Source organism: Bos mutus, chromosome 1 (genome assembly GCF_027580195.1).
Source record: "Bos mutus isolate GX-2022 chromosome 1, NWIPB_WYAK_1.1, whole genome shotgun sequence".
In the NCBI taxonomy this organism is placed as follows: domain Eukaryota; kingdom Metazoa; phylum Chordata; class Mammalia; order Artiodactyla; family Bovidae; genus Bos; species Bos mutus.
The window spans coordinates 58,431,351-58,457,320 of NC_091617.1; the positions used below are offsets into that span (position 1 = coordinate 58,431,351).

General features: G+C 37.6%; 1 protein-coding gene across 25 annotated transcripts in view; it reads right to left on the reverse strand.

Moving 5' to 3' along the window:
- Positions 1-25,970, reverse strand: part of ZBTB20 (zinc finger and BTB domain containing 20) — an 865,400-nt gene that overhangs the window by 365,626 nt on the left and 473,804 nt on the right. The window contains exon 1 of one of the 25 annotated variants that reach the window (XM_070369739.1): positions 16,206-16,966. The exons of the other annotated variants lie outside the window; for them this stretch is intronic. The gene's annotated coding sequence lies outside the window, so the exon portion shown is untranslated. Of the gene's footprint in view, positions 1-16,205; positions 16,967-25,970 lie in introns of those variants that run through there. 25 annotated transcript variants of the gene reach the window in all.

The following is a 25,970-nucleotide window of genomic DNA, read 5'->3' on the forward strand; positions in this document are numbered from 1 at the left end:
TACTGGGCGACTTTCACTTTTTCACTTCTTTTTCCAAGTCCTTATAGACTCCCCTCTACTTGCACAGTTCACAAATCAGCTAAGACATTAGGAGACATTACAGGAAGACTTATGGGTTCCCTCCCTCTGTGGCTCCATCCTTTCCAAAATTTGCTTCCTCAAATTTAGTCACTCTGCCAACTCTGAACACCATCCTCTGACACCTCTATCCAATAAGATTTTGGCTTGCTGTTTCAATTCTAACTGCCCCACATCACATAGATGAGGGAGTTCCTTGAGGGAAAAAGCTATCATAAATGTGGATGTCACCCTACACGCTTCACTCCAGATTCTGTCTGCCTTTGGTCACTTTCCAGTGCCTTCAAATAATTGTTCATCAGTTTTCAACTGTAGTTTTTTTTTTTCAATTGTAACCAGAGTTTAAAATTCTTCTGTGAGGATATGTTTGCCTTGAAATAGTACAAGCTACTCCTCCATTAAGAAAATCAGAATTACCAAACGTGTTTTATGGTAGATATTTAGAAATTGATTGGGAAAATCGTATCATAATTAAAGTGTCAGCAAATTTTCCTCTTTCAATAGACTGCTTCTTCCTTATGAGAATGGTCATAATTTTTTCATCATCTAAAAAAGTAATTCACAGTGTCTAGGAAAATGGTATGTATCCCACTAAATATGGCTAAGAAATAGTTTTATAATTAAATTCAACAGAATACTCTATCTGAGTGAAATGAAATACAGTTACAACCAAAGAAAGGGCCCTGAATGAGCATGCTTAGGAGATTAGTAGTGTGAGATATTTCTGATTATGACAGAGAATCTGAACCTGTGGTACAGTTGTGATGGGAAAATGGGTAACTTCATCCTCACCATTTATAAAGTCTTATTCTAAGGTAAGTGTTTACTATATATAGAGAGAATTTATACAGTGGCCCAGGTAGTCAGATTCTAGAGTTAAATTTCAACCATTCTCTCAAATTTCCAACTTAGAATTGAGATCAAACTCACTCACAGTACTTATCATATCTAACAGTATGCATTTCCTATTAATATTTGTCCCATCTCCTATATTAGCAACTTGCTTCTTCTATCTTATAAACTTGCTTCCTATCCTTCCCAGACAATTCCTGCTCACTTCATAAAGCAGCAGAAAGATGGAGATCTCAGATTGAAGCAGTATGTGGTCAAAAAATACTTCTGGAATCAATGAACCTGAAACAACCTGTCCAGTTCTGTCCTTTAGAAATCAGTTTCAAATTCCTCTCTTCCAGATAGCCTCCAGTATTTAACCTGGAGTATTTAACCTATTACTCTATCTCACCAATTACCATGGCAAACTGATATAACAGATCAATTATTAATTATTTATTTTTATATCTCAGTAACATTCCAGGTGCTCTCAGGAAAACAAATTAAAAACAAGACAAGGTCCTTAGCTACAAACAAATTACATTTTGGTTAGGGAAGTTCTTACCCATCACACAGTCACCTACGGTGTAACCTTCATCCGACTTATTTTATCAGTCTCTATGTATGTATATATTCTAATATGTTGTTTCATTTTTCTTTCTTCTTGTGACAATTCCATGCAGGCTATTCATTTCAAGAACCTGACTGGCTTTCTATTGGTGCTCATCCCTTAAGCCCTGAGACCTGAGGGCCTAGTGGAGCCCTGTGGAACTTATCAGGTCCCTCTGGAGGAATTTAGTCCTTGCTGCCTCATCCAGCCTTCCGCACTCGGCTTGTAATCAACTTAACTGTTAAAGTCTTTGTACACATTAGGTAATATTTGTCCTCGGTACTCCCAGGGGACTGTGGTCACTGCCCAGCTAGGAAGCCCTACCCTTCATTATTCAGCCACAGCTTGAAGGGTATTCTAATCCTAACCTTCCGCCATCTGACGAACCAGCTGCATCAAAGGCTGTGTTCCCTTATTTGTTTGTTTTTTCCTAAAGCAGAATCAGTATTTCAAACTAAGTCATCTATTAGAAAAGTAAGGACTCTGGGTCCAAATTTTCAAAACATGTCTCTTCTGTGAACCACGACAAATCTAAACTGAATTATGCCTCATATTAGAGTCAGGACTCATGTGGTCCCTTTTTCTCTGCCCCTCTGGATCCCTGTATGCTGTTCAGGGGAAGTTGCTGGCTTTTGAACTGACAGTTTGAAAATGAAGGCATTTTTCTTTTAGGGAGAATAGTCCTTCAGTGATTCAAACAACGAGCCTTGTGATCAAAATAATTCATAAAGGAAAAGATTTATGAAGTGACTTCACTAGCACACAATGCATTTTTTAAACTTTGTTTTTTAAATAAATCTGTCAGTACACAAGCCAAGACAACACATCTGAATGCAATATCAGACACACCCTGAATCTCTTCTCCTTTGCTTGTCCAAGACTGTGGCAGAAAGAGAAAATGCTTCTCTTTGTCTTTTTTTTTTTCAAATTTAGTATTAGTTTTTTAATTAAAAATGCGAGTTCTGTGAAAAGACTTTTAAAAAGTATGTGTACTATCATTTCCTACATAAAACTTGCCTTTAAAAAATGCAGTTTCCAGCTACCACTTGTGCTTGTTTAAGAGAATAAAAAATAAATAAAGAAGTCTAACTTATAATGAATCCCTCTGGCATAAGGAAGCTTGTTCTAATCTCCCTTTATCAGGTTTGAGTGATAGTTCTGCTCAGCGAGTATTGACAAGGCCGTCCTGTTTCTCAGGGTTTCGTCTCCCTCAGTTGGAGAAGGATACAGTGCATTTTCACATTCTCAAAGTCTGCAGTTGTTTTTATATAAGAAGCAATTTGCTTGGGTCACGTCAGGTCGAATGGGATGCCTGCCCAGCTCTTGGTTTTAAAGGAAAAACATACAGAAAGACACAAAAACACAGCAGTTTCCTTCATTAAATTCCACTCTACCTGCCATGGGCTTCTAGCCACAATGGAATTTCCCACCCTGGCCTAGACTAGCCTAACTTTTATTTTTAGGGATTTTTTTTCCCCCCTCAAATCTTATGAGCGTTCTTTCAAATGAACTTTGAGGTAAGAATTATTAAATGATAGAGTAATTGCTTGGTTTAAAAAGAATCAGATGTGAGAAACAAATGCCTGGTGACCTTACATAATATTATTGGATAACCACTCCCTAGATAACAGCCTTTCAAAAAAACGGTTCATAATCAGTACAAGACAGGTAACGTAATTCCAAATCAAAACTTGAATCATGAAATAAGAGGGGAATGGCACCTTCTCAGTAATACTCTCTGCTTACCACTACATTGGACAGAGAGAATTTTAAAGGGAAAAATGTAACTGAGTAACTGAAAGAAACAAAAACAAGGAAGTACATAGAGAGAAGAGAGAGAAAGAGGCAAGCTTTTGGACCATTCTCTCCTGAAAACCATTTATGCTTTTGTCTATTGCCTTGGGGCAACTGATTTAATCAGGGTTGTTCATGTGGATTATCTAAACTATGAAAAGCAACAGGGAGAACTTCCCAAGAAATCCAGACTGGGTCTGCTGCAAAACACTTGGTTTGCGGCCTGGAGCTAAGTAGTCTGTTCACATTGTACTCAGGGTCTTAAGGAAAATGGATCAATGCCTCTATAATTCTTTGTCCCTTTGATGTACCTCACCATTTGGTGTCTCTTGGCATTAGGAAAGCTCTTGAAAATGACCCTGCCTAGTTAAATGATTTATAGTCTGGGGACAAAGAAAGTAAAGAAAGAAAACAGGTCTGGTAATGAGGGAGGAACAATGTACCTTCTTGCTATCTTTTCTCAGCATAAATAAAGATTGAAAGATGTGATTTTGGGGGATTGTGAATCCCACTCTCCCCACATTAACAATAGCCCTGTCAAAGCCAAACTGAGGCCTTATCTCAACCAACTCTTTAGAACATATCAAGTTGGCCCTCTCATTCATTATTTTCGAGTGGATTTTGCATAATCTTCCTTTAAACCATGAAGTTTATTTTTCAGGCATGTCATTTGCTTTGTTGTTGTTCTTCACTCATTTTAGCTTCTTATCCTCAAACCCCTGTTTCCTTGTTAAAGTTGATTGTTAATGCAGCCGTCCCATTAGCATCCCAGCACAGTTATAAACCAAAGACGGGTTTGCTCTACCTGGCTTCCAAAACCATTTGCTGGTTTAGACAAATTCATGGGTTTGTCTACTCTTGTGAATAAACAAAATTTTGTCTATAATGTGAATTTGGAGAAGGAAAGAGCAGCTGCATGGAACAAAGTCTACAGATGCCAAAATTACTGCCACAAGTTTCATGGCCTTTCCTCCTGCATGTGCTATATTCTACATTAACTTCTTCTTAGATATTAGGATTTTGCTGCTTAAATGGATTCCATTTTCTTCCAGTAAAACCGAGTGGTTTACCCTGACATTTAACAGTGATTTAGTGATTTTAGAGTTTCTTCTAACTCTAAAGTAAATGTTCATGAGACTCGTGAACTTGTATCTTGACAATTAATCTGAGCTTTTTAGCAGTTCCCTGAGGCTGCATATGGTCTCTCACAGACCCTTGGAAACCCTGAGATTTTGAACCACTGTCTAGTTTGTGGTTGTGCTGCCAAGGAGTAAAGCAAAATCATTACTTATGGTGACTCTCCCTCAAGCATAGTGAACTGAAATACAAGGAAACCTGGACTATACTACAGACAGAACATTAGGATTAATGCTGAAAACCAAGGAACTAAGCCTGTAAATATACCAACTCAAGAAGGACAAGACAACAAAACAATATTGGGGTTTAGAAACAAGAGTAGCAGTGTATCAATATGTAATTATGCACCAGTTGTTACAACAGAGCTAACTGAAGGACAGCCTCAAGGCCAGTGGTGATATTTTTGTGTACAATTCTCGAAGCACAACTGGCACTGGATCTGTAGGAAACGTTCTCACAGGGTGTTCTCCCTCTTCTCCTTCTCTCTCTCACGCACATACACGCATATGTACACGTGGTAGTAGACTATGGCTACAGTGTTAATTTGCATCTATGAAACAGTAAGCAGCTGCTTTATATATACACCAGAGAAGAATGAAAGTGAGAAAACGGGCGTAGCCGTGGTTTTTGGATACTAATCAGAAAGAAAGAAAATAGGCTTAGAGCAAGTTAAAGGTAAATGGACAGTGATGAGTATAGAGACCAAGTTAGGATTCCTTAGGAACTAAAGACAGGACTAATGTTACTTAAAACCTGTATAACTTACTTGCTCACCCCAGCATCTTGCAGTAGGCCTGGCACATAGTGGAAGCTCAATTAATTTTTGCCGAATTAACCAATGAGTTGGTGATGGACAGGGAGGCCTGGTGTGCTGCGATTCATGGGGTCACAAAGAGTCGGACACGACTGAGCGACTGAACTGAACTGAACTGAATCTGAAACTAAAAGTACACAATAAATTATCCAAGTATATGGATGGAATTAGATTTTCCTGAGCAGGATTAAGCTAGCTGATGGAGCACAGCATTTGTCCAGGTGTGCAGAAAGGTGGCAGTATGAACATGGACAACCAAAACATTCAAATATATGAAAAAGATAGCTTTAAGTCTTAACCAGGAAAGGGACTTGAAGGTCACTGAATTCTTTCAGGCAAAAAATGAAAACAATAAAAACAGTACTTCAAAAACTTGGTCATTATTAAGGAAAGTATTAAAATAAAAGTTATACTTCCTTTACACTAAACTCTCTGCACTTAGGTAAAACCATCTGCACTTAGAATACAAAGTTTTTCTGACATAACATCCCAAAGCCCCTTACACAGGGCAGTCATTAAATTCAAACTAGATTAGTATAATGTAAGCTAGTAGAGAACAAATTATTTTGTGATTTCATAACAATTCATCGACTATGAGAAAAATGCAAACAAACATGGTTGTTAATAAATGTTATTTAGCTGATGTCATATTGACATTTCTTAGTAACTGGCTACCAAGTCTTACTTTCCTAGTAAGTCCAATTTCCCCCACTCCCTGAGCTTATGGACTAGTGTCTTATGGACTTGTAGTCTGGATGTTTATATTCATTTATCCATTCGACAAACTTTTACTAGTGCCTTCTCCAATTGTACCAGTCTGGTAAGATCAGATTGGGTTCTTCAGGTATTGTCACTATCCTAAATGAACACCATACTTCCTTTACCCCTTGCATTTTCTGTTTTTATTGGAGGCTATCTCTCATGATTGCAAATTCAGATCCTTGATTCTAGTTCCTTTCTTACTTTTTAAAAAATGTATTTCCCTTCACCATATGTCTTTCTTTCTATGAGTAATAAGAGGCTGTACATTTCTTAGCAGTGGCCATGGTGCTTCTAGAGTGGAACTCCACAGTCCCAAACACACTGCCTTGTTAGAGAGATATAATGTACTTTCCACAGTTAAGAAATGATTTGATTTCCTTTGCCTAGGTAGAAATATTACAAGTTAACAGAGGTCTCCTGTTATAAACTACAATAACTGGTCTGCTTACCAACATCAGTTGCTAAATTGTATCCTGATAGAATGCTAAGATCCATGGTAAGTTTTCTTTCTTCAAGTCGCCTATTTCCTTTGAATACAGTTAATTCACCTGGCAACAAGATTAATCAGCTGCTTCTTTTTTGTATGCAAAGAGAAAGAAGTATGATTTCGCTTTGCTTATTAGAACTTCTGGTAAGTGGTGATAGGTTGCTTTTCTTTTTCGGCAACCACTGTTCAATTACCAGGAACTCCAAGTTCAGAATTGAAGAACACCGATCCTGTTCTGTGATTTTACATCCCTGCTAGGGATTAGTAAATTGCTAAAGATTTCCCACATGGAAGATGAGACTGTTTTCTTCACTTGCAGGGGACAAATAGGCATATTAAAAGGGGTTTTAGAGTATCTAAAATATGATAAATGTGGCTTTCTTTTAAAAATCTATTCATGAGATTCTCCTTAGAAATAGGAGAGACTATCTCATTTCTATGAGTGGAGATCCCATCTCTAACAGTGCTTTGCAAAGAGACATGCTACCAATGCCTTTTCCAGTGAGATGCAGATTCTAAAATCATATAAGCTAGACAAGATAATTTTATAATACAAGTAGAAAATAATAAAATCTACTGTGATAGTCTAGAAAACATATGAAGAGTGTAAAAGAATAAAATGAAAAGGTCTCTAATTTTTAAAAAGCTGCAACAGAAATTCCCTTCCCCTGTAATCTTGCCTTTTACAATGTATATCAAAAGTAACTTTGTTATGTTCATGAAGAATGACCTTGATAAGGATGGCATAACTATAAGCAAAATAATTTTTAAAGGATGAGTCTATATATATAATTTCATCATTTCTAGAAACATGGATGTCATTAGACTTGAAGATAATCAGTGGGTTAAACCAACTTATTCTGATATCAACCAAAATGTGACTTAATTATAGATTACAGTGATTAAACATATTTGGAAAGAAATGAGTCTCTCTTCTATTCCTCCAACTGCCCACACCTCTTTTCCTCTTCTACCACAGATCTATGGCAGCCTAAATTCTAGCTAACAAGTTAGAAAACTGGATGAAGCATCAGTTTGGTAATTTGTATAATTTTAAACACTATATATAACCAAAAGAAGTGACAAATGTTTTAGTGGTTACTAAATATTTAGTGGGTAGAATACACAGAAGAACTGTACAAAAAAGGTCTTCATGACCAAGGTAATCACGATGGTGTGATACCTCACTTAGAGCCAGACATCCTGGAAAGTGAAGTCAAGTGGGCCTTAGAAAGCATCACTACAAACAAAGTTAGCGGAGGTGATGGATTTCCAGTTGAGCTATTTCAAATCCTGAAAGATGATGCTGTGAAAGTGCTGCGTTCAATATGCCAGCAAATTTGGAAAAGTCAGCAGTGGCCACAGGACTGGAAAAGGTCAGTTTTCATTCCAATCTCAAAGAAAGGCAATGCCAAAGAATGCTCAAACTACTGCACAATTGCACTCATCTCACACACTAGCAAAGTAATGCTCAAAATTCTCCAAGCCAGGCTTCAGCAATACATGAACCATGAACTTCCAGATGTTCAAGCTGGTTTTAGAAAAGGGAGAGGAACCAGAGATCAAATTGCCAACATCCGCTGGATCATCGAAAAACCAAGAGTTCCAGAAAAACATCTATTTCTGCTTCATTGACTATGCCAAAGCCTTTGACTGTGTGGATCACAATAAACTGCGGAAAATTCTTCAAGAGATGGGCATATCAGACCACCTGACCTACCTCCTGAGAAATCTGTATGCAGGTCAAGAAGCAACAGTTAGAACTGGACATGGAACAACAGACTGGTTCCAAATAGGAAAAGGAGTATGTCAAGGCTGTATACTGTCACCGTGCTTATTTAACTTAAATGCAGAGTACATCATGAGAAATGCTGGGCTGGAAGAAGCACAAGCTGGAATCAAGATTGCTGGGAGAAATAGCAATAACCTCAGATATGCAGATGACACCACCTTAATGGCAGAAAGTGAAGAGGAACTAAAAAGCCTCTTGATGAGAGTGAAAGAGGAGAGTGAAAAAGTTGGCTTAAAGCTCAATATTCAGAAAATGAAGATCATGGCATTTGGTCCCATCACTTCATGGGAAATAGATGGGGAAACAGTGGAAACAGTGTCAAACTTTATTTTGGGGGCTCCAAAATCACTGCAAATGGTGACTACAGCCTTGAAATTAAAAGACACTTACTCCTTGGAAGGAAAGTTATGACCAACCTAGATAGCATCTTCAAAAGCAGAGACATTACTTTGCCAACAAAGGTCCGTCTAGTCAAGGCTATGGTTTGTCCAGTGGTCACGTATGGATGTGAGAGTTGGACTGTGAAGAAAGCTGAGCGCCAAAGATTGATGCTTTTGAACTGTGGTGTTGGAGAAGACTCTTGAGAGTCCCTTGGACTGCAAGGAGATCCAACCAGTCCATTCTAACAGAAATCATTCCTGGGTGTTCATTGGAAGTACTGATGCTAAAGCTGAAACTTCAGTACTTTGGCCTCCTCATGCAAAGAGTTGATTCATTGGAAAAGACTCTGATGCTGGGAAGGATTTGGGCCAGGAGGAGAAGGGGACGACAGAGGATGAGATGGCTGGATGGCATCACCGACTCGATGGACCTGAGTTTGGGTTGACTCTGGGAGTTGGTGATGGACAAAGAGGCCTGGAGTGCTGTGATTAATGGGGTTGCAAAGAGTCGGACACGACTGAGCAACTGAACTGAAGGTGTAACTGGATAATTCAGGGTATTAGTCTGCTGACTAATATTAATACTTAGAAAAATTAGAGGTGTCAAGATGTTCTTTCAACCACAGGATTCCAGATCTAGTAATTTTTAGTGGGCTTAGTATAGGAGAAAAGATGCTTAAGTATGCATACTTAATAATATCGGATTTATTTATCATCCAAGCCCTTGTGTTTTCTGGAAAATGTATTAATGAGAGAGGGGCATTATCTGACAGTTAAGAAAGGAAAATGGAAACCATCTGTTCTATACCAACTAGGCTTATGAACAAAACAATATTCTCAATCCTTGAAAGGAAAGGAATAATATAAAATAATCTGAGACTCTGGAAAGAACTGAAATGTTCTCTGAAAATTTTGTAACTGCTGTGTATTTTAAAAATAGTATAACTATAACATGTCTGATTATTTGGAGAAGGAAATGGCAACCCACTCCAGTATTCTTGCCTGGAGAATCCCATGTATTTCATTTCTTTCTAACAATCCTTCTCCTTTAAATCTAAAGGGTTGATTAATTTCTTCATCTACTCTTTTGGATAAATACCATGTTCACAGATGCTTGAAATTCAGCCCATCAGTTTCCCTTTAACATATTTTAAGTAACTTTAGAAGATCATGAACTCTGCAGTACTGACTAACCGGGAACCTGACTCCATCTCTTACAGGCTGTGTGACTTTGACCAAGCTACTAAAATTCTTAATATTTCAGTTTCCTGCCCCATTGAGAATGGCATGATAACTGTACCTACCTCCTATGATTACTAGGATGATTAAGGAGTTTCATATAGCCAGTGTGAAGTTGCTTTCCTGAGTCTTTGGAGGTGTTTGAAATCAGATTGACTAAGCTTGGTGTTTTGTTTGGTAAATTCACCTCCAAGTCTTGGATCAGTGGGGCAAAGAGCTGCTTGTATAATTGCCATCTTTCTGCCTCAAAGCCAAGATGGATTTACCTGTTAGTTTTAGTTTTCACTAAAGATCCCTCTTCAGCTGTGTGCAGTAAGGGTGAAATATCAACTATTAAACTCTTTGAAGCAGGCAAATGTTGAAAGGCGAATTTAGTTAAGTCAATAGAAGTGTGCTAGCTTGGTCTGCCTCTCAGAAAGATCACTGTAATAAAAAGACCAATAAATAAATTAAAGGTATAAAATATACATCTATGCAGAATCTTAGAACCCTTTCTCTAACACGTAAGTCATTAAAGGAAATGTGTCCTGCCTATTAATTCAACATTTAAAATAGAACCTATCATAGTTCTATGGAAGAAATTCACAGATGAGAGTTACTGAGTTTCTTTGGATCAGATTTTTCTGTATTTCATTAATAGCAACAACAACAACAACAACCAATGAATACCAACAACAGTGGTTCTGGTTGTATGTATAGTGGCTGTATGTGTGCTACTCTTCTAGTGGTTCTTAACAGGGGGACAATTCTGTCCCGTCCTTCCCCCAGTCCCTAGGGGAGAATAGGCAATGTTTGAAGATGATTTTGATGATCAACTGAGGGGTACCTCTGGCATCTAGTGGGTAGAGGCCAGGAAAACTGCGAAACATCTTATGGTGCAGAGGATGGTACCAATCTGCCCCCATCAAAGAACTTTCTGGTCCAAACTGTCAGTAGCACTGTGTTGAGAAACCCCGCCTTGATTTGATATCACAAAGACACTGGCCTTGAACTATCAGCCACTTCAACATTTAAGATACTCAGTTTATGGAGTAGTCTGATAGTTGAAGGATACACCTAGAAGGAATAGCACTTGGAATGTATAACTGGCAGATCTGGATACAGTGCTAAGGAAAGAACTGGTAAAGCACACAATTGTTTGGTAGCTACTTATGCCAAAATTATAAAAACATAATTTTACATTACTGAGTAAATCAGACCAATTTTTTTCTTTAACACCAGGAGGTCTAACAATATGAGGTTATGGACTATGCAAATTTATCCTGACACAGATATTTTGAAACAGTTTATAAAAAGCAGTAAATATATATATATATATATATATTTTTTTTTTTTTTAAAGATAGCCCAAATGAGGCATGAAGAATTAGAAGTCATTTTTCTACATCAGATTTTTTTCCCCTACTGATTGTATTTTTCAAATGTATTGCAAGCATTCATTCATGCAAATCACAAACTACACTTCTAACACTATTTCTCTCTGATGGCAAATAAGGCTAAAACTAAGAATTTAAGAGCCATTTCTGTACCAGAGTAACTTTCAGCTAAGAGAGCACAACACAAGCTCTAAGGTAGGTGTGAAATTTATTTTTAAATTAAGCCACAACTATTCTGCAAACATTACCTCAGAACCACACTACTGTTACAGAATATTGACTCCATATGAAAGGAAGACCAACATAAATGAAATTTGAAAATGAAGAAGATAAAATATGTGAATGTTATTTTTAACATGGCTAAAATTAAAATATGGAATTGTTTTTAAAGGTTTCATTGTTAAAGAAACAGGTATATTTTTCCAATGAAAGAGGATGACTGAAATTGACATTCAGGTGAGCATTTGGACACTACCAGTATGTGATGTTGCACAAAATTACTCATCTCCAGAATTATCCTCATGCTTTTGAATTTTATTTTGGTTCATGGTACCAGGAGTTAAAATGAATTGAGGGTCTCAGAAAAACTGACTTTTATTTATTTCCACTTGGAACCTCAATTAGTTGCTTCCTAGGTTGCTGCTGCTACTGCTAAGTCGCTTCAGTCGTGTCTGACCCTGTGCGACCCCATAGACAGCAGCCCACCAGGCTCCGCTGTCCCTGGGATTCTCCAGGCAAGAACACTGGAGTGGGTTGCTATTTCCTTCTCCAATGCATGAAAGTGAAAAGTGAAAGTGAAAGTGAAGTCGTGTCCAACTCCTAGCGACCCCATGGACTGCAGCCTACCAGGTTCCTCCGTCCATGGGATTTTCCAGGCAAGAGTACTGGAGTGGGGTGCCATTGCCTTCTCCTAGGCAGGCACTTCTTATTGATGATGAAATCCAAGGTGAAATAACTGGCTTAGCCACAAAGAGAATGGAAGGAAGGTCACTGATTTCTGAGCTGCCAATGTATTTTTTTCTCCTTTTTCTCATTTAACTTCTAGATTTAGCTCCAAAACATTTGCTCTTTCTCCCTTAAGGGGAAATTCTAGGGTCAGAAGGTTAGTGGAGGGGAGGGTAGAGATGGTTTTAGGTTTTTATAGTAGTTTAATTCAAAATTGTTAGGTATCTCCTACCAAGAGACCACCACTCAAATTTTTTCTTTAACAGAACAAGGTGAAGGGAGAGATTTAAATATGGGTAAAAAAAATTGAAAAGAAACTACAAAACTCTGGCACTGTGAAAGATTCAGAAAAAAAAAAATCCGATATCTGCTCTCAAGATACAATCTTATTCTAGAGAAAAAAAATGAATTCCACTTTAAATAGCTAAATAACAAAATGAAACAGTACAGGTAACAAGGTGTGGTAGAAGCAAAATGCCATGGGGAAGTCATATATTTTACAACTTTTCCAACTAGAGGAAAGAGAGAGTGGGTCAAATGTAAGCTACTCTAGTTTTTGATATTAGTTTTGTAGTATAGCTATAATCCCATTACAAAGAACTTCAAGGAACTGATGACATTTTTTTTTCTGCCCTGTAGTTTATTGTCTCAAGTATTGCTTGAAATACCAGGCTACATGCAGTGAGGTCTGCTCTAATGGTATTTGTTGACCTGTTGACCTGTAAGTTTGGGTCAGCCTGAATAAATGGAGATGTACACTATACAGGGAACCAGTTAGTCAGATGGTTTGTAGTTAGGCTTTCACTATTTTTACAATGCTTTATTATTAATATTTTTACCCTGAAGACTAATCACTATTCTCAAATAATCTTGTTATTATATGAAACAGTAATATTTATTAAGGGTGCTTCTGGAAGTCTCCAAATGGGGATATGCAGAGGTGGATTTACTATGAATTTAATGGAACTTAAACTTCAGGGTCCCTCACTTGCACAGTCCCCCCCTTCCCCTGCAAAGACCCTGTACTTAATTTTTAATCATACTTCTGTATTCTTTTCCTTAAAGAGTGTCCCCAAAATAGCTTAAGTTTCTGGCAAAATCTTGATCCACCTTCGGTATAAAACAATCTTGAAGGAGTCAAACCTGACTACCCTTAAAGGCCAATTCAAAGAGTGATATAAGATGTACTTTTACAAGCATATACAAATGACATTTCCAAATGTATCCCTCCTATTGTTGTCATCTTCCACCTCGACTCCCCTGCCCTCCAGGCAAGGGCTAGATGCCATCTTACTGTTACAAGGTCTCTAGACTCTTTTAAATAAAATCTGTCTGTGCAGTGATTGGGAATGATCATAGTGTTTCAGTAAAAGATGAAAAATTCAGAGACATAAGATAATTTCTAAGAGTAAAAAGACAGAAAATGTTTTTATGTAAACAGTAATACTTGTTATACACAGCTAAGGATTACATGCATTTGAGAAAACGAAGGACGTGGAAACTCTCTCAATACAATTTACAGTGGCACCTACTGAAAAGTGTGGTGAGTTTACACAGAGTGTGGGAATTTTTACCACAAATAACACCACGTGTCTGTTTTTTTGGTTTCTGAAAACCCCAAATAAATCCCACAAGCACCTCTAAAGCCCACCACGGAATTCTGACACTTCTGAGTAAGAAGTTCAGAAGAAAATAAAAACTTTGGATGCACTATGTCTGTCTACAGCTTTTCCTATAATGCCCTGTCCTGCTTGTTAAAGAAAACTGAATAAACGATAATTCAAAAAATGAATGAAATTATCCCAAATGAAATATTAAATTGAAAAATAATAGTTAAATTGTTCATGACTATTTCCTGTTATATTTTTTCTTTCACTCTTAGAAATGGAGTTAAGAATGCTTCAAATAAAAAACGTAAAGCCCATCCCATCCTATAAAGAGCTAACTCACGTAAACAGGAAGCTTATTAAAAGAGCTAATTTCTTGGCTTCCTGGCAAAGACTACTTTTTATTTTGGTGGCAGCACCTATTTAAGTAGAGGTCTTTTTGTGGGCAGGGTGAAAAATTAAACGTTACAATCCGTTAGGCACCCACAGGATTAGAGTTAGTTGAGGGTCTTGTTGACTAGAGGAGACAAGGTTGCTCTGAGATCAAGGAACAGGCTTTGGTCAAGCCCTGCCCTGTGCATGCTGGGCTTCTCCAGCCAGGCATCGCAAATCAACTCCAAGTTCCAAAGGACTCAGTAGACAGCAGTTAATGACAGTGCAAAATGTTTCATATGCATTTGTTTCATACGTTTCAAACTATTCTCTTGTTTCCTTTACATTTAAATGCTGTTTTATCTGTTTCTCTCTTTGCTTTCCCTTTCTGGGAAGCACTCTAATATAATGGAAAGTTTTGAAATTTGAAATCTTGCTTTCTTTTTTTTTTTTTTCCATAGCAACACTGTTTTTTTTTTCAATGCTGATTAATCACATTTATTTATTTTTTTAAATTTTATTTTTTAACTTCACAATATTGTATTGGTTTTGCCATATATTGAAATGAATCCGCCACAGGTATACATGTGTTCCCCATCCTGAACCCTCCTCCCTCCTCCCTCCCCATACCATCCCTCTGGGTCCTCCCAGTGCACCAGCCCCAAGCATCCAGTATCATGCATCAAACCTGGACTGGCGACTTGTTTCATATATGATATTATACATATTTCAATGCCATTCTCCCAAATCATCCCACCCTCTCCCTCTCCCACAGAGTCCAAAAGACTGTTCTATACATCAGTGTTTCTTTTGCTGTCTCGTATACCGGGTTATTGTTACCATCTTTCTAAATTCCATATATATGCGTTAGTATACTGTATTGGTGTTTTTCTTTCTGGCTTACTTCAATCTTGCTTTCTAGTCCCTGTTCTGCCAAATACTGTGACACCTTGCCTTCCCGAGCCATCATTTTCTGATCTGCAGAATGGGGACTAACAATTCTTCTTTAATCAGTTCAAGCTTTTCATAGGTAAGCATCACCCATCTCAAAAATCACCTGAGGTGAAAATACAAATTTCCTGATTCTCTGCAAGTTAGAAAGCCTTGGAATCTGCATTTGAGGCCCTCTTCCCGGATGACTTTTGTACATGCTAAAGTTTTTGGACCACATCCTAACTCGTCTGAATCAGAATCAAATTAAATCACGTAGAAGAAATTTATCTGTTAACTGCAAATCAAGATGTGCGTGTTTAGTTGCTCTCATTTAGTGATATTTTCCAGGGTAGCTCAAAGAATAAAAGCAAGGACAGGACCATTTTCCCAAAGATCTTGCTTCAAGCCATTCCTGCCATGCCAATAGCATTCCGCTTTATCTTCAGTTAGACAGGTAGGTTCACTGGGGGTTAGTGGGGGGGAGTAGAGCTGAGGGCTGTGACACAGATGGGACTTCTGCAGAATTTCATTTATGTGACTATACCTACCCCACAGGGTGATATAAGGATTAATTCCTATTTGGTAATTTACTGTGTGTAAAATGCCTTGAGCCCCTTGGAGGAAAGTGCTATATAAATGTAAAATAATAATTATAATAATAATAACCTCAACTATTTAACTGATCAGTGAATTAGCCAGAAGATTTAGGCTGCCAAGGGACAAGGCTGAAACCATTATAAGCAGGAACATTTTACATCATCATATCTCATAACTGTTATCACAAAAAGGGGAAACAAAGGGTGAAAATTAAGATAAATCCATGTTCTCCACTGATTTAAATGACAGAGGATCACTAGTAATGGCTCATGAAAGCCAGGAAATGTAAAAATGACAGCTGCATTGTAATTCTAACTCAGTGTATAAAATCCTGAGATTAAAAAAAAAAAATCCTGAGATTTTATACACTTTGGTCTTTTATTTGTACAGAAAATGTCTCACCAGTGCAACATCTGAAATTTAGCATTATTAAGGCATTTGTCTGGACTTACCTGATGGCTCAGCTGGTAAAGAATTCGTCTGCAATACAGGAGACCTGGGTTCTATCCCTGGGTTGGGAAGATGCCCTGGAGAAGGGGACGGCTACCCACTCCAGTATTCTGGCCTGGAGAATTCCATGGACTGTATAGTCAGTGGGGTCACAGAGAGTCAGACACGACTGAGCAACTTTCACTTTCACTTTTTTAGGCACTTGGCCGTGCTTTTGTTCAGTTGGAATATGTTCACAATTCACTCCTATTGGTAGATAACGGTTTTCCTCTCTGAAAGATATTGGTGTTATTCTATGAAATTCCAGGTAATATTTGAATCAGTTATTTACAAACAATTTGATTCCCATGTATCTTCCTAGGAACACTAGGGACTTAGTTTCCTTCCTAGGAAACTAAAATATATCGGAGATAACTTTTCTTCCCAGCAAGAAAATATTTCAGTACATAAACTTACATGAGTTCAACTGTCCTCAGTTCCTACATTATTCGTTTTATTTATTTGATTCATTTCATGCAGATCTTTCCACTAAAAGCTCAAGGGGCTAAACCCAGAACTTTCATATACTGAACATGAATCACTTCTTAAACCACAAAAAGCAAAAGAAAGGGCTATAGAAATCTTAATGGGCAAGCTTCAGATGCTCAAAAGCAATTGTTTAGTTACTCTACTTAGTTATGCATCGTTCAAAACACTTTCTAAATCGGGCAAGAAAGGTTCTTTTGTGAAGAATAGGCTTTGGGGCCTTGGACAAGTTTTAATTCTAGTTGTTTTATAGCTCACACACACAGCAGTTTCGATGTGTATGTAAGGCGGTACTGTACTTCACGTGACAAAGTTTGCAGTTGAGTATTGAAAGGAGAAAGGGAATAAAGAAAGCTAGGAGAGGAATTGAGCATGTGGTACCCTGTTCTATTTTTCATTATTAATTCCAGACTCAAGGTTTACGCTTTTAAATTATTCAATACTGAGTGTGTAAAAACAGGTGTAGACTAAGGTGAATGAATACCAGAAAATAAAGTTAATCAGTATAATTTCTTATAAATACTAAAATTAAGCTTTACTCTCTCTATAAGGAGAAAGGCAGAAAAAAACAAAAAAAGCCAAACCCAGAGTTTATGATGAATTTTCTTAGCCTGAAATAGTTAATACTTCCCTGGTGGCTCAGACAGTAAAGTATCTGCCTATAATGTGGGAGACCTGGGTTCAATCCCTGGGTTGGGAAGATTCTCTGGAGAAGGAAATGGCAACCCACTCCAGTACTCTTGCCTGGAAAATCCCATGGATGGAGGAAGTAGTTAATGCTAGATATACCTTCTGATTTACAAGAAATCATGTGATACCTAACCCCTAAGATTACAAAATATTGTGTGATGTGTTTAAACACATAATGTGATGTGTTTAAACACATAAATACATAAACACACATGTGCACACATCCACACATACATCAAAAATACGGTGTTCTAGTATAGATTTCTCACTTTAAAGGACCTCTAAAAGGGGAGAAGAAAACGGGTATACAGAAAAATGAATCAACTGGGGTCACCAGCAGAGAGCAAATCCAGTTAAGTGCTGCCAATAATCATTTCTACTACAAACATTTAAAAAATCCATCTTTTCTTGACAGATGTCTTTTCCTCCGGTATAGCTGATATGGTGGCCAGTGCCCTGATCTTCTAGTCACACTGGCATTTCTTGCCCTTGCATCACAAGCTCAGCCGTGCTCATCAAAGTGGAGAAGCTGACAGCATTGTCTGAAAGACACAGCTTGGGATAATTGCTCCTTGTAGTTCCCCTGTCAATGAATATTATCATATTCTTCTCACGAATAAGTTTACTGTACTTTCTTTTTTTTTCTGCGCACTTAGCCACTAAGCACACTACTATTCTTTTAATGAGATGGACTAAACATGACAGTGTGAGCTTTGGCCTAACGGTCTCAAGACTCTGTTTTAAAGCCTCTGTGTTCATATTTTTTAAAAATGATCTTTGTCCAGAAGAAATAAAAATTACACTATTTTTTTACTTGATATTACTGTTTTCTTAAGAAGGCTAACTAAATATTCAATGGATAGGCACAAAGCAAAGAACAAAGCACATGAGGCTAGCAAACATACTCTCTTACTGAATTTCTTTCACTTACGTGTATAATGGAATCCTCTGCACAATATGTTTTCTTTTCCTATCCTGTTAGACTGAAGGATAGTTCTTGGGCAAAAGTAGAAAGAACATACTTTCAGTCTTTTCGTGATCTACACCTTTGAAATGTTAGCCTCTCTTTCGTTTTAAATGCTAGCCAGTTATGAAGGAAAACATTTCAATGTACTGCTGTCACTAATAACAGCAGCAGCAACAGTAACGATAATGATATTAACATCAACATTTATTGAACTCTTAGATGGCTCAGATGGTAAAGAATCTGCCTGCAGTGCAGGAGACCCTGGGTCAGGAAGATCCCCTGGAGAAGGAAATGGCTACCTACTCCAATATTCTTGCGTGGTAAAACTCATGGACAGAAGAGCCTGGTAGTGCATAATCCATAGGGTCACAAAGAGTCAGACATGACTGAGCAACTAACACCTTAGATGCCCTAGGCACCACTATCCTCATAGGAACTGACTCATTAAATCTTCACAACAACTCTATCCGGTAATAGTATTATTACTCCCATCTTTTGGATGAGAAAATATATGCACAGAGAGACTAAAATTTATGCAAGATTGCACAGACAGTAAGTAGAGGAGTCAGGATTCAAATGGAGGGAGCCAGAGTCTGCCACATAATGAGCATTTGACTCCACAGGGCCGAGTGTTCCTTCTTCTCCTGAAGCTCTTCCCCAAGTGGCCAGTGATCAGTGTTTACTTCCCCTGCTGAACACTTATGTATGTGTTGACACATAGCCTGTTGTGAATAACACTCATGGTTAAAAGCTCAGTATCTGGAGGCATATATAAGAGATTTATCCTATATATCAGCAGTGTTTAACTCTACCAATATCTGCCTCAGCTTCCTCCTATGTAAAATGGTAATAATAATACCAATTCATTAGTTGTTGTGAAGGTTAAATGGGATAACACACATTTAAAGCTCAATAGAAGGTCAATGAATAATAAATGTTAACTTCATTATTACTGAGCTTAATCTCTTAATATATATATATAATCCCTTTCCCCAATTAGATTGCGTTTTTTTTCACAGAAATTATCATTATGAATTCTCATTGTTTTGTGTTGGGCTTTCCAATTGTTTAATATATGTTGCTGAAATCTTAGTTGTCTTGGGCATCACTGTAATAATATAGGTGGTGCAGTGGTAAAGAATCTGCCTGCTAATACAGGAGAAATAGGAGTCACAGGTTTGATCCCTGGGTCAGGAAGATCCCCTGGAGGAGGAAATGGCAACCCACTCCAGTATTCTTGCCTGGATTATCCCATGGACAGAAGAGCCTGGTGGGCTACAGTCTGTAGCATTGCAAAGAGTTGGACACAACTGAGTGACCAAGTACACACATACACACAACTCCTTAAATTTCATTAACAATTCTGTCAGGTAATATGTATTTATACTATTATAAATAATAAAGTATTTAGACCAATATCTAAAATTAAGTGAGCACTTACTATCTGCCTGGAACTCTGCCAAGTGCATTATACCAATATCTCATTTAATTCTCCCCAAACCTCTGAACTACGGACTTCTAAAATCTCCATTTTACACAAGAGGAAACTGAGGCCCTCAGGTCACTCAGCTAAGCATTTCAGAATGTGACTCTTTAACCACAACCCTATACAACCTGGTAAAGAATGAATGTAAGGTAGGTGTTCAATAAATATTTGTTCCTGATGATGAATTGACTATTATCTTAATGATTTCTGTTACCAGAAAACCGTGCTTAAAGCAAACTAATGTGGCCTAGCTAATATCATTCATTCATTAGTTAACTATTGAAAAGAGATTACTGTATGCTAGGTACATACCACATACTGGCAATAAAAAAAAATACTATGCATCTAAAATTTTCTCATCAAAAGTAATTAAGAATTTAATATAATTTCACTTACTATCATTTTCTATGTCAATTCTTATAAAAATCAAACTTCTTCCTCTCTCCCTTTCCCTCCCTGCCCACTCTTTCTTATTTTTTCTTTTAAACCCAAGTTTCATAGTATTACATTTATATAGATTTTCACCAATAAGAAGCTTATATGTCAAGGCAAGGAACCATTTTAATTATATTTACTCTTCATTTTGAGGATATTTCTTTTTCATATCTGACAAAGACTTTTGAAGTGACTAAATAAAGGCAAAGCAACCTGATTTAAAAAAATTCTTTCATGTACAATCTTTTGTCTGTAATATTCTCATAAAAGCTTCAAAATTTTAAAAGAAGGTTTTAGCTGTTTTTGTTCTTTTCAAATTGGCAAAATTTGATTTTTTTTCTTCACGTTTGGATTTCCTTTAAAATCAACAAAGAGGAAAACAAGAGCATATTCAATTTTTAAAATACACTCTTCATTGGTGCCCTGGCATCATCAACTAATATCAGCATCACTCTGAAAACTATGTTTCAATTCTTTAAAAAAAAGAAAGAGTTGAAAATGGACCCATAGAACTCACACAAAACCAAGACTACTATCTTAGGAAGAGAAAATGTTTAAGGGCAATGGGAGACCATGATCATTGATATTAACAAACTTTGTGAATATTTCCTTCACCTCTACACAGAAAGTATTTAATTTATCTGTGAATTAAAAATAAATCTATTTAAGGGTTTAAGTGGATAATTCAAAAGTCAATAGGCTTCAGGTATACTTTGCAGAATCATTATTTCTTATGTATGACTTTAAGTTATATTGAGTTTATAATAAAAAAAGTCTCCTAAACCTCTGTCATTAAATGATTCAACTAGGCAGAATTATTTAAAATGTAATAACGAAGAAGAACATTCTCTATTTATCTAGAGTGCATACACATGAGAATGACCTTAGGGTGTTAAATTCATTCATTAACTAAAGCTACATTTATTGTGTATGTACTATGTACTAGGCATTTAATGGACAACAAAATTACAAAGAGTAATCTAATTGATCTGAAAAACAGTATGGGGTATATAGATAGTGCTGGTGAGAGAGAACAGAGATGAGATAATAAAATGATTATAATCATAGCTGTCATGGGCTGAGGTCCTATTACATATCGAGGGCATGTACTAGGACTTTATAAAAACCACTTCCCACCAACACTCATGATCTCAGAGACGAGAAATCAAATGGTTGATGGATGATAAACGACTTTGTAATGACATATAACAAATTTTATACTTTATTTTGTATGTAAAAGGAAACATTTTCAAGATGAAGAATGACAGAATCGACCTTTTGTTTTAGAAAGATAACTTAGTGTTGAGTTCATATTTGATATAGGATCACTTTCACTAGCTAAAATGTCCACCACACAAAGATATGATATTTTGTGTGGAACTGTGTAAATTCTCTAACTAATCCAGATTGCAGCACCTATAAAGCCCAGTATGAATTAAATACTATATGATTTCCGAAAAACATAGATTGGATTCTTTGTATTTTTCATGGTCATCTTTAATGATTCCCATTAATTAACTAGTTGAACTCCATTCTGAGACATCTATGATCAACTCCTGAAAACTGAATAGCCTTGTCTCCCACTAAATTCCTTAAAGCCCTAAAAGTCTTGCTACACCAGTCTCCTCACTGTTTCTGAACACATCAGATTCTGTCACGGCTCCAGACCCTAGTTTTCCTGATGTTCCATCAAATTATACTGCCTTGTTCTTTTTTCTATCAGGTGAAAACCTCATTCATTTTCCAAATCTACTTAAAGATCATTTTCTTTCTGTAGTTTTACCTCTCACTCATCTTAGATCAACCACTTTATTTTTTTCCCTGGCTTCCTTCATTACTTTTTTTTCTCCTTCTACAATAGCACCTTTTCATTCTGCTTTATATTGAAGCTATTTGTTTCTGAGTCTCCCTCCTTCTATTGACAGAATCTATTTGGTAAACAGCCTGAGAGTAGTGGTCTTGAATCTTTCATCTAAGGTTACAAAAAAAATAAATAAATAAAACACCAGAAAAGAAGCAAAGTGTATCATACTGTTGGCCAAGTAATGGTGTCCAAACAATGCAGTGCCATAACCAATGCTCAGTAACTGACTGGTGAATGAGATGGTCATTCATTCAATCATTTATTCTCACTTTTCATTCAATCAACAATTCTATGTGCTCATATTTAGTAGAAAATAAAGGCTGCTTAATCTTCCCTGGTGGCTCAGACCATAAAGCATCTGCCTACAATGCAGGGCATCTGGGTTCAGTCCCTGGGTCAGGAAGACCCAGTTTCCTGGAGAAGGAAATGGCAACCCACTCCAGTACTCTGGCCTGGAAAATCCCATGGATGGAGGAACCTGGCAGGCAACAGTCTGTGGGGTCATAAAGAGCCGGACACGACTGAGTGACTTCACTTCACTTAAAGGCTGCTTTGCTAAAAAGAAAAAAAAAAAGTTTCTGTTCATTTGAATAAAACTCTTCTACAAATCAACAGGCTAAGAAAAAAATTCATTATAATTACTATTATTGAATCCAACAATGGGCCATCTGAAGAGTACATATCATCTTAGAGGCAGGAAAACTTGTGATAAACGGAGAATTGCACCAGTTCACTGTTTAACATCACTGCCTCCATACAGCCTGTAGATATTTATTGACTGGCTTTAACTAATGTGTACTGTGGTATGGCAGAAGTATATGAATTACCTGCCCAGAGATACTAATAGACATATACAAATATTAAAACAAACAAAACAATTTCATAGCACCACAAGAGAGAAAGGCTAGTATTTACAAAACTATTTATTGTCCAGGCAAGACTGTAGAATTCAAACATATTATCTCATTAAATCCTCTTTAAAAACACTAAAATGGCTAATGTTTACACACTTTAAGTAAAAATATAACTGAGTATGAGAATTTTAATCAAATTCCCAGAGGCCATAATATTAGGAGGCTGAAGAGCCAGAATTAAAAAGCATAGAAACCTTAGACTTTCCCATTTATGTTATTTATTAGGATCGACTTGTAAATCAAAGAAGTTGAAATCAATGTAGGTATATATTTTAATAGAAGCATTCATGGAACAGTGGGATCTTAATGTAAAGGTCAAAAGATAGATTAATAGGGAATATTTATTGAGTCTCTCTTGCAGGAGATGCAAGAGATACATTCTGGATGTATTAACTCATTTAATCCTTACAGCGTTTTTTGGAGGTGATTAATACTATTACTAATATTATTATTACTAAGCTAAGATTATGACATCTGGTCCCATGACTTCATGGCAAATAAATGGGGAAAAAGTGGAAACAGTGACAGGTTTTATTTTTTTGGGTTCCAAAATCACTGTGGATTTGTGGATTGTGGATTTTTTTACCACAGCCAAGAAATTAAAAGATGTTTGCTCCTTGGAAGAAAAGCTATGCCAAACCTAGACAGCATATTAATAAGCAGAGACATTACTTTGCTGACAAAGGCCTGTATAGTCAAAGCTATGGTTTTTCCATTAGTCATGTACAGATGTGAGAGTTGGACCATAAAGAAGGCTGAGCACCAAAGAATTGATGTTTTCAAACTGTGGTGCTAGAGAAGACTCTTGGACTGCAAGGAGATCAAATCAGTCAATCCTAAAGGAAATCAACTCTGGATATTCACTGGAAGGACAGATGCTGAAGCTCCAATACTTTGGCCACATGATGCGAAGGGCCAACTCATTGCAAAAGACCCTGAGGCTGGGAAAGATTGAGGGCAAGGGAAGAAGAGGGCGACAGAGGATGAGATGGTTGGATGACATCATTGATTCAATGGACATGAGTTTGAGCAAACTCCTGGAGATGGTGCAGAACAGGGAAGCCTGGTGTCCTGCAGTCCATGGGGTGGCAAAGTCGGACACAACTTACGACTGAACAGCACAACAACATTTTTAGCAGTACTGTTATCACTTTTCAGGATGGAAACTGAGCCATAGAGAAGATAATAAACTTTCCCATGAAGTCACCAAGCTGGTAAGTGGCTGTATAGTAAAACTTCTTTTTCTATAGCTCATAGAATTTAACTACTATGCTATACTGCCTTATTAGGCTGTAGGGGTATTTAACGTGATGGTCTGAATAAAGTTGCAAGCAGGGGGCTATTACCACCACATTGGAAGTTCTGGCTTCTACATATGAATTGGGGCGGGGTACAAACATTCAGTCCATAACACTAGCACTTCCCAAACTTTTTCATGTCATGGCACAAATAGAAAAGGGTTATATTTGTTTTGTGTGCTTACTGGGATAAACTGGGAGGGATTTGGAGCCTTGAGGGAGGCTCTGCTGGGACAGATATGACTGCCCCTTGGCCTCCCAGAGGGGATCAATAAGTATCCCACGAAGTTTGGCAAACTACACACCTTACAAAACCATAAACTATTCAGAACACAAACAGTATCAGCCATTATAATCACTGTCTCAGAACCTCATTTTGGATCTTTCGTGATCTAGCTGGTATTTTTCTGGAAGACATTAGTGTGGAAAGGGGTTTCCTAGGAAGCTGATCAATAATCACTGGAGAAAAGGTGAGAACATGTAGAAAACTATGCTGCAAGGGACACATCTCACTTTATTGAAATAGAGTATTTCTTAATATGAAAATAAAAATCATTGTTTAGATTATGCATCACATCCAACTAACACTGAGTACTTACTTACATGTGTCAGGGCAGTGCTAGACACGGGAGACCACAAACGAATAAACAATATCTCTGCCTCCAAAGGTTACAATCTATTGATATAAGTAAAGGGGTTTCTATCTAGCTTTGGGAACCAGGCTATAAATGAGCAATAACTCAATGAGGGTAGTATAAACAGTAGAAAAGAAGATGCTGTGAACTGACTAATTAAAACAAAAAGTCGTCTGACTACCTGTCTCATTTTGGGCTCCTTCCAAAGAAGGGTCTGGGACAAGGGGATCTCAGAAGGCAGGAGTGAAGCAGTGATGAGAGTGAATCAGGGAGAAGAATTAGCAATAGTAAAGCTATGTCAAAGAGGCCACCAGCAGTGCAATGTCATCAGGATCTCTAAGATGTATAGACAGTGCCTCCAAAGGTATACATCTGGTAGAGGCTGGAATATTTCTTTTCCAGCTCTGTTCCTCCTTTAGTTAAGAGTTACCCCCACAGGGAAATTAGTTGCCATGCTCGTTCCCCCAAATCCAATATAGATTTGTTGAGCTCTCCCAGCCCTAGAAAAGACCCTGGGCCAGAATGTGGAAGAGCACTACAGAGGCTGGAGTCTGGGCTAATACAGAACTGTTTCAGTGTGGTTAAAATTAGAGGTGAGCTGAGGGATAACAACAGAATGCCCAATACATTGACTACAGTAACCTGTAAAGACATCTGGGGATGGGGCATGCTGCTGCTGCTGTTGCTAAGTCGCTTCAGTTGTGTCCAACTCTGTGCGACCCCATAGATGGAAGCCCACCAGGCTCCCCCGCCCCTGGGATTCTCCAGGCAAGAACACTGGAGTGGGTTGCCATTTCCTTCTCCGATGCATGAAAGTGAAAAGTGAAAAGGAAGTCGCTCAGTCGTGTCCAACTCTTAGCGACCCCATGGACTACAGCCTACCAGGCTCTTCCATCCATGGGATATTCCAGGCAAGAGTACTGGAGTGGGGTGCCATTGCCTTCTCTGGGGGA